The 10,007-nt window shown below is 48.3% G+C and overlaps 1 pseudogene; it reads left to right on the forward strand.

The window, feature by feature from the left end:
* The first annotated feature begins 322 nt into the window (after positions 1-322).
* LOC101130164 (small ribosomal subunit protein uS17-like) lies at positions 323-5,363 on the forward strand (annotated as a pseudogene).
* The last annotated feature ends 4,644 nt before the right edge of the window (positions 5,364-10,007 follow it).

Raw genomic sequence — 10,007 nt, forward strand, 5'->3', positions numbered from 1 at the left:
TTTTGTAAAAATGTCAGCAGCTGGGCCAGGTCCCCTCCCCCAGCCCCTGTGGAAAGTCAGCTCCCTCTCCCTCTGCAGGCGCTTGAGATCTGTCCCTGCCACTGTCATCTCCCGCCTTTGCCTTGCAAACCACAGATTAGCAGAAGACAAAACGCTGGCTAAGGGCTGACCTCAATACCTGCTTTTAAAGTCCCTTAGCCTGGCCCAGCCACAGAGCTGTGGGACACAGGATGAGCAGGAAGCAGACAATGACAGTTGGCTGGGCTTGCAACATCCTCTTGCCTCTCCTTTTGTGGGATGGCTAAATGGTGCAGCTTTCGGGATGCCCTGGTGCCTCCTACGCATGGAGGACCCACTTTCCAGAGGCAACTCCCACAGCCAGGAGGGGACAGGATCATGGCAAGGTGCTTGCGGCTTTGCCAAGTCCTCCTCACTGCCCTGGGCTCCCCCAGGGTACCAGCGGAGCCAGAGGCCAGGTTCTTCCCATGAGGAAGCAGGGGGTGGAAGAGAATAAAGTCAGCAGCAGACCCCTTTTCTGTCTAGTCAAGGCCCGCCTGGCCTCCAGAAAGGTCTCCTCTGCCTTTTCCTCTGGGGCAACCCCTTGATTGTGCCCCATACTAAATCCCCTGTCATGGGCATTCACGCTCCTCTGACTTTCCAGCTGTGTCACTTTTGGGGGGGCCATTGCCACCCGTGGGCCCTGTTTCTCACTCTCCATTTGTGGTAACTGGCTGCCTTACCCAGCAACACAACCCTCCCCTCCCCTTTGACCCTCACATCTCCCTCCAGGTGGCCTCTGCCAGACCTAAAGCAGGTGCCCGGGCATCTCCTCTCCAGCCTTGTTGGGCTGCAGGATGCAAAGGATTTCGATAAGTTCACCAGCTCTCTTATGCTAAGTAATCCCTGACCCAATCCCTTGGGTCACCTTGAAAAACCATTCTTAGTCTCTAATGAACCAATTGGTTCTTTAGAAAAGACACCTGGAACTTTCTTTGCAGCGATGAGCCATGTTTGTCAATGGGAGCACTATTCATATTTGGGCCTGGACAAATCCCCATTGTGTGGGACAGTCCCTCCCCCATTGTTGGATGTTAAGTGTCCTTGGCCCCCTGCCTGCTAAACTCCAGTAGCACCCTCTAGTCATTGTGACAGCCAAAAATGCACCCCTATTTCCAAATGCCCCCACCCCCAGGTGGAACAGTCCCTGAATAGGGAAGCACCATTCATCTCAGGATAAAATTCTTTCTCCGCCACAACAATCACCAAGCAGCATCTCTCTGCAGGATCAGTTATGCGCGCTTGATCAGCCCAATCTCCCTCATGTTATGCAACCCAGAGTCAACGCCGCTGCACAAGTCTATTCTGTTTCTGCATTCACAGGCTCATACTGTGAGCAGGGACTCCAAAGAATGCCGAGGAACTCGGTCCCTAAATCTATCCTCTTTATTATAGATAGTGTGTGGGTTGCCCCTGATAGATAATTCTCAGCAAAGCGTTTACTGAGAAATCATTTGTTTAATTTCACACGCCCCCTTCCATCACTGGCATTACTTTAAAAAATAAAAATAAAAGTAAAAGAGCAGCCATTGTTGGAAGAGTTCCATTGGAGCTGTTTGTTTGTCAAGGTTCATTGAGTCAAAATTCCCAGTTTAACTTTGAATGCTCAACGCTTCTGCCTCTAATGTGAGGTTGGTGTTTGTACCTTAAAAAGGGAGGGGAAACTGAGTCTTTGAAAGAAAGAAAAAAGGGAATAAAATAATCCTCCCTCTGTAGTGTCTATACTTTTCAACATAACACGGGAGTGCAACTACCTTTTTACCAAAACACATCTCCAGCTTGGCGTGAAGTCCCCACACCTGGATCCGCCAGGAGGGAGGAACATCCATTCCGACAGGGACATAGCCTTGCACACACCTGCTGACACTTCTGCATCGCTGTGAGTCTAGCTGTAGTAGCTACATTGGGTCGTTTTCCTTTTTAAAACAATAGTTCTTAACACCAAGAGCTTCTTGCTGGTGTCATAAAATCCCTGTCTCACATTGAAGACCTAATCCTGAAGGTTTTTAATCTCCCAGAGTCCACTTGTGATGATCTGATGGACCCTAAGGCCTCTCTTCACAGAACAAGACAGACACATGTGTGGACACATAGGGTATGTCCACATGCGTGCACTCACTTCCACAGAACTTTACACATAATCACAAAGCCTCCTAAAGCCTGCCCTCAGGCAGTCAATTAAGAACCCACCGCTGGTTCCACACATGAGGAAATTGAATGTAAAAGCAGCTTTGGTGGTACATACAAATATGATTCAGTTTCATGTGGGAAGGCGACCAACTCTCAAACTGTTCTTCCTGAAACAAGCCACTAGCTTCGTGTAAAGACAATAGCCCCTGTAGATGGAGATAGTGAGAAAAAGCTTCCAGAGACCACTGTCGCTCCTGAACACTCCAAATTTATGTGGACTGCTAAGGAGAGAGACCAGAAAGCAAAGCAACCTGGAAAAACTCAAAACCCATTACCCCAAAGTAAAACAATTCCTGTCGATGGCAGTTCCTATAGATAACAGCACCACATTGCCTTGCACTTGCACAATGCTTTACCCGGCTCAAACAGCTTTCACCAGCATTATTCAGAAGTCTAACAACTGCTCTGTGAAGTCAGGACCACTATAATTGCCCCCATGTATGGGTGCAACAAAGGAAGAGGGCTCAAAGAGTGGAAGTGATGCCTGAAAGGACACGTTGGTTGGTAACGGTAGTACTGACTTAGTCTGTTCTGGTTTCTATAACAAAATCCCTTAGACTGGGTAATTTACAAACAACAGAAATTTAGTGGTCGCAGTTCTAGAGGCTGGGAAGTCCAAGATCAAGGCATCAGCAGATTCCATGTCTGGTGAGGGCTCTCTGCTTCATAGATAGTGCCTTTACCCTGAGTCCTCACGTGGCAGAAGGGACAAACAGGCTCCCTCAAGCCTCTTTTATAAAAGCACTCATCCCATTTATGGGAGTGGAACCTTTGTGACCTAATCACCTCCCAAATACCCCACCTCTTAATACCATCACACTGGGGATTCAGTTTCAACATATGAATTTTGGAGGGGCACCAACGTTCAGACTATAGCAGTAGGCAAGCCTCAACACTCAAGTGCTTGTCAAATCATGCTTGCATCGTGCTTTTGTGATGTTCTTCTTTTACATGCCATTGCTGATGTTCCATTGGCCAAAGAAAGTCATGAGGCTAAACTCAACATGAGAAGGGACTACCCATGGATGTGGATATCAGGAGGTATAACTCATTTGGGGGCCATATTTGTAACCACCTACCACACACACGAGTAAAAGCATCTCCCCTCCCACATAATGACCGAAATATCATCATTTATCTTTCAGACCATTGCCCTCTTTTTGCTTGCTCTTTGAGAAATCAGGCATGGCTTTATTGAATATCCTATGACCCAGCAATTGTATTCCAAGATATACAGCGAGAGAAACAAGTGCTTGTGTGCACCAAAAGCCCTGCATGCAAATGCACGTAGCAGCTTTATTCACAACAGCCTGAAACTGGAAACAACCTAAATGCCTGTCAACGGGAGAGCAGATAAACTAATCATGGTATACTCATACAATAACACACTATACAGCATTGAAAAAGAACAAATTACTGCTACATATAACAACATGGATGAATATCCCAGATGATATTGAGCAAAAGAAACCAAATTCACGAGAATATGTGTTGTATTATTCTATTTATTTGAGGTTCAAAAACAGATAAATCAGCTGGGCGCGATGGTTCACACCTATAATCCCAGCACTTTGGGAGGCCAAGATGGAAGGATCACCTGAGCCCAGGAGTTTGAGACCAGCTTGGGCAACATAGTGAGACTGTGTCTCTATTAAAAAAAAAAAAAAAAATTAGCCAGGCATGGTGGCACGAGTCTGTAGTCCCAGCTACTCAGGAGAGTCAGGCAGGAGGATGGCTTGAGCCCAGAAAGTCGAGGCTGCAGTGAGTTGCGATTGCACCACACCACTGCACTCCAGCCCAGGTGACCCTGTCTCCAAAAAAACAGACAAATCAAGTCTATGTTGTTACAAGTCAAAATAATGCTTACCTTTGGGGGGATAGAAAGTGGGAGAGGACACAAGGGAGCTTCTGGGACAGGTGCTAGAAATAGTCTCTATGTTAACCTGGGTGACTGTGGGTCTGCACATATGTAAAGAGTCATAGACTTGTACACTTAAGATTGGTGGACTTTACTGTGCTTATAGCTTAACTGTTTTTCAAGTACAACATTAAAAGTAAGAATGGAATTCAGGTGCAGGCTTGGGGCTGGAGCCCAGGCTGCGGGGTCCGCCCCGGGCCTCAGGGGCACGTCTGGGAGGGCAGGGCCCAGCGTCCAATTTCGGGAGTTAATTCCAGGCGTTGGTGATTTCCTAGGGATTAACTGGGGCGGAGGGTGCATGCTTTTGGGTGTATCTAGATGAGTGCTTCCTAAATCCTGGGGGCTCCGCACTTTAGTGGAGGCTCCAGCATTTTAGGAGTTACCGTCTTAAAATCCACGTTTAAGAAGGTATTTTTGGAGTTCTCCAGTCTTAAGGGTTAATCCTGTGGAAACTGACTCCTAAGGGCAAATCCAAGGAGCCTGCGGTTTTGGTATTTAATTCTGAATCCTTATGAGTTACATAAGGAGTGAATCCTGGGTGGGTGACCTTGGGTCTTGGAGAATGATCCTCGCTGAAAGGTGTCTGGGGTGTGAGAGGGGTGATTCTGGTTTAGAGGATGAATTCTGCAGGCCCTGGGAGGCCTTCTAGAGCATATAAATTGAAATAACCCCGGGCTTAGATCTGAGTATGAATTGCAGACGGAGTGAGCCTACCAAAAGCAGCCGACCATCTTTCAAAACAAGAAGAAGCTCCTGCTGGGAGAAACTGGCAAGGAGAAGCTCCTGCAGTACTACAGAACATCAATCTGGGCTTCAAGACACCTGAAGAGGCGATTGAGGGCACCTACATTGACAAGAAATGCCCCTTCACTGGTAATGCCTCCATTCGAGGGCGGATCCTCTTTGGCATGGTGACCAAGATGAAGATGCAGAGGACTGTCATCTGCCGAGACTATCTCCACTACATCTGCAAGTACAACCACCTTGAGAAGCACCACAAGAACATGTCTGTAAACCTGTCCCCCTGCTTCAGGGACATCCAGATCAGCGACATCATCACAGTGGGCGAGTGCTGGCCCCTGAGCAAGATGGTACGCTTCAACGTGCTCAAGGTCACCAAGACCACCGGGCACCAAGAAGCAGTTCCAGAAGTTCTGAGGCTGGATGTCTGCCCGCTCCCCACAATGAAATAAAGTTATTTTCTCAGCCCCTCCCCCACCTAAAAAAAACCAGTAAGAATGGGTTTCCTAGTGTGGCTTCTCTAGACAGGGTGGCAGCCTTGGGAGGGTGTCGAGGTGGAGGGTGGGAGGCCCTCAGCCTGGCATCATCTGGCCTGCCCTGTGCCTTCTCCCAAGCCAGCAAGGAAAAGACCTTGCTCCTTGCTTGGGCCCTGAAGAGCTCCACGTGGCGCGGTGGTCAATGCGGGTTACTTTAGACTGGGGCACAGTGGTGATGGCCACACAGGTTCCCCTGTGGGAAATGCTTTGAAGAGCCTTTGTTCCCAAGAGTTGATCAAGGAAACAAGCTGGTAATGAACAGCAGAAATAACAATACTTAATAATGGGCAGAATCAAAATGGTTTTCAATCCTGGCAGCTAATTTACCAGGAAACTTATTCCTGAGGCAGGCAGCTCTCTCCCCTCATCAGACTGTAGGATAAACAAGGAAGTGGCAGGACCAGGAGAGGCAGGAGGTGGGAGGAGAGGAGGTGGAGGGAGAGAGGAAGGGGGAAGAAAGAAGGGAGGGAGGAGCAGCGGGGTCTGAATGAGGTCTTTGGAAATGTGCAGAGACGCTGGGGAGTGAGAGTGGGCAGGGGTTAGGAAGGGTAGGAGCCCCCAAATCTCAAAGATGCCTCTCAGAGGCCCTGCAGCTTCCCCTGCCCCCATGATGGCTGTGAAGCCCAGGGCTCCTCCTCCAGATCTCCAGCTCAGCCCCTCCAACTCTTCAACCCTTGGTACGTATCCTTCACTGTTACTGCCTGCCCCCAAGAGCAAAGGAAGGGGGCCTCAAGACCACACAACAATGGAAGGAAACCCCTTGTCAGGGAAGGAAGATTCTAACTGGAGCCCTCAATGCTCCAGAAAGATTATCTTTCCGGTTCCCATTGTAAAGAGAGCAACTCACAATCACCCCACTACCCATAAGCTCTCACTGTCCTTTTCCTCCCCCACCCCCACCCCCCAAACAGGCTGATTTGTTTACCTTTAATCACTCTGTTAAAAAATTAGTTCTTACAGATCCTTCTCCCAGGATGAGGGCAAAAGACAGCCTGGGCCTCCTCTGTTATTTTAAGGCAAGATATGTCGGCTTGAAGTCTGCTCTGAGATCTTGTGGGGAGGGCGGCAGGGCTTGTTATATGAGGGTCAAGTCTATTAAGACCTGCTGGCCAGGCGCGGTGGCTCTCGCCTGTAATCCCAGCACTTTAGGAGACCAAGGCAGGTGGATCACCTGAGGTCAGGAGTTCGAGACCAGCCTGGCCAACATGGTGAAACCGTCTCTACTAAAAATACAAAAACTAGCCGGATGTGGTTGCACGTGCCTGTAGTCCCAGCTACTCGGGAGGCTGAGGCAGGAGAATTGCTTGAACCCGGGAGGCGGAGGTTGCAGTGAGCCGTGATCATGCGCACTGCACTCCAGCCTGGGCGACAGAGCAAAACTCCATCTCAAAAAAAAAAAAAAAAAAAAAAAACCTGCTCACATCCAGGGTCTTCGGATCACCTTGTCTGTGGCCAATGAGAAAAATGCTTCCCTTCCCTCCAGGCCTTTTCCTGCCTGTCCCCAGTCCCTTCAACTGTCCCTGGCTTCTCAGGGCTCCTCCCCTCCCCGTCCAAACTTGCTACTTGCCAACACCATCTACCTTCCGCACCCCCATATCCCACTTTTTTATTCAACGTCCCCATCAGGTGTAGGAGAAGCTAAAGCCCACATGTACATCTCTGTCTCTGACCATGAATCCATCGAGGTGATATGCCTGAACCCCAAGGCCGGTGGACGGGCACTGGGGGAACTCTTCAATTTCCACTACTTGAGTGCTTGCTTGCCTACATTGACAAATGGATCTCTCACTTTTCAACTTGAGCAGAGTGGATTCTTCTTGCTAAAGGCTGAAGTACTTGCTGAGCTGCAAGTTTTAGAAAATGAGGCCATTGTGGGGCTATTTCTGAGGGAAAGGAAGACCTGCAGTGCCAGCGCCAGCCCCGTCCACCTCCCACAAGAATTGGGCACCATTATTTTTACATTGGGGAAAATTCCATCTCCTATTTCAAGAAAAACAACTGAATCTGGCTTCATCTTCTGCCAAAGTATACACTGCGAGGAGATGGCAAGGGTTTAATTCTTAGAGACAGTGGGAAGCAAGTGACCAAAAGGAACTTCAGGATGAAGATGACTTTTCAGTATCTAAGAGGGCTTTGCTGGTGAAGCCCCTGCAGTTAAGGTGTCAGCTATGGGATAACCGGGGGTGGGGGTAGGAGAGACCCCCTCACCATGGCATCCTGCTGGGAGCATAGCCGGTCTGTGTGAGGAGCAGAGTCAGCCTCCCAGGAAGGGGCAAAGAAAGGTGGGGTTCACGGTCACTTTTGAAAACCAGCTTCCCAGGGCTTTGCCTGTAACAAAGTATCATGCACTGGGGGGCTTAAACAATGGAATTTTATCTTCTCACAGTTCTGGAGGCTGGAAGTCTGAGATCAAGGTGCCAGCAGGGTTGGTTCCTTCTGAGGCCTCTCTCTTTGGCTTGTAGATGGCTGTCTTCCGGCTGTATATCTTCACAGTCTTCCCTCTGTGTGTGTCTGTGTCCTAATTTCCTCTTCTTATAAAGACACCAGCCATATTGGATTAGGGCTTACCCATATGACCTCATTTTAACTTAATTACCACTTTAAAGACCCCATTTCCAAATACTGTCACATTCTGGGGCACTGAGGGGTTAGGACTTCAACATATGAATTTTCAGGGTATGCAATTCAGAACATAAGACCACTACAGGGTTTTTCCTTTGTTTCCACAATTACAACCTATTCAAACTGCAATTGATATAGTGCTGGGACTGGGAGAAGCTGCAGGGTTGCAGATCACACATAAAAAGGTCCTCGTCTACCCCAACCCCAGGCTTCTTTCTGCCTAAATTCTCCTCAGCATCCAAGTCTTGCCTCTGCAAGAAGCCCTCCCTGTCCCCTGAACTCACATGGAGTTTTCCCTTTGTCAAATTTCACAAGGAAGGATCATTCAAGTCATGCTTTCTGCATCCTGAGTGTAAATCATAAATTCGCTTTTTTTTTTTTTTTTTTTTTTTGAGACAGTGTCTTTCTCTGTTGACCAGGCTGGAGTGTAATGACACATTCACACCTCATGGCAGCCTTGACCTCCTGGGCTCAAGTGATCCTCCTGCCTCAGCCTCCTTTCTGAGTAAGATCTTTGAGAATAAGCCACCCGCATCCTAACACACACACACACGCGCACACACACACACACACACACACACACACAAGTGGCCAGTATCTATTTCCTCCCTCTCCCAGCCAGGCAGTTTAGGGAGCTGGAGTTGGCTGCACACCCAGCTCTAGGGATCAACCAGATTGGCTTAATTCAAAAGGGAAGATACACATGACCAAATTGGTCCAATCAGAGTGAATATCAGGATTCTTGATGGGAATGCTGGAACACAGGGTCTCTCTTCTGGGCTGGGTTTGGTTGTAGAGCATGTGAGTTCTAGAGTAGAGCAGCTACAATTGGGTGGGCAGGTGGCAGGAATGGGGGCTGGAAGTTCCAGGAATCTGGATGGGGTTGGGGGGTGGGGGCAGGGAACCACTACTGTGTGTAACCATGAAACCCATCCAGAGGAAACAGAGCAGATAATGGGTGCTGGTGGCATCATTTAAGCCCTAGATGAAGCCATACCTGAAGTAGGTTACCTCTGGACCATTCAGTAACATAAATCAATCAATTTCCCCTTTTGCTAATATTGAATTGGGTTGGGTTCACAATGGAAAAATCACTAAATGATATAATTTCTTTGGGATCCTCCAAAGAGCCTAACCCCAGGATAGTGTGGACACTCAATAAATACAAGTATGCACCACATAATGACATACCAGTCAACAACATATTGTATATACGACAGTGGTCCCGTAATATTATAATACTGTATTTTTACTGTAACTTTTCTATGTGTAGATATGTTTAGATACACAAATATCACTGTATAACAATTACCTGCAGTATTCAGTACAGTACATGCTGTACAGGTTTGTAGCCTAGGAACAATAGGCAATACCATGTAGCCTAAGTGTGTAGTAGGCTATACCACATAGGCTCATAGAAATATATGCTATGATGTTCATACAATGACGAAATCCCCTAACCAAACATTTCTCAGAACATATCCCCTTCATTAAGTGACACATGACTGTACTAGAGCATTACAAAGCCTCAATCTACGAAGGCTTTGTAGATAAGAAAACTGTGACCAGGGGTAAAGGGATTTACCAAGTCTCAGGGGCCAGTTAGTGGCAGAGCCTGGATGACAGCCTAGATCTCCAGTCTAGTGCCATTCCCACTGCACTGGAAGGGGTGTGGGCCACTGTTCCTCCTCCCTTGATCCGCCAACCTAGTCCCTGCAGGAGAGGGAGGAGCTGAGAAAGCCAGTGTGAAGCCACAGCACCCTCAACCCCCCAGATAGGAAGACTTGGTTGCAAGCCAGGAGGCCAGAGGAGAGGCGAGGCAGGAAATTGAGTGGCTCCATGTCAACCACACGTTCTGAGTCACCTGGGGGCTGTCAGTAAGAAGATAGTGCAAAGATGGTGAGCAGCTGCCAACCCAGGCAGCAGGCATGTTGGTGTCCTCA

The sequence above is a fragment of the Gorilla gorilla genome, chromosome X (genome assembly GCF_029281585.2).
Source record: "Gorilla gorilla gorilla isolate KB3781 chromosome X, NHGRI_mGorGor1-v2.1_pri, whole genome shotgun sequence".
Classification (NCBI taxonomy): domain Eukaryota; kingdom Metazoa; phylum Chordata; class Mammalia; order Primates; family Hominidae; genus Gorilla; species Gorilla gorilla.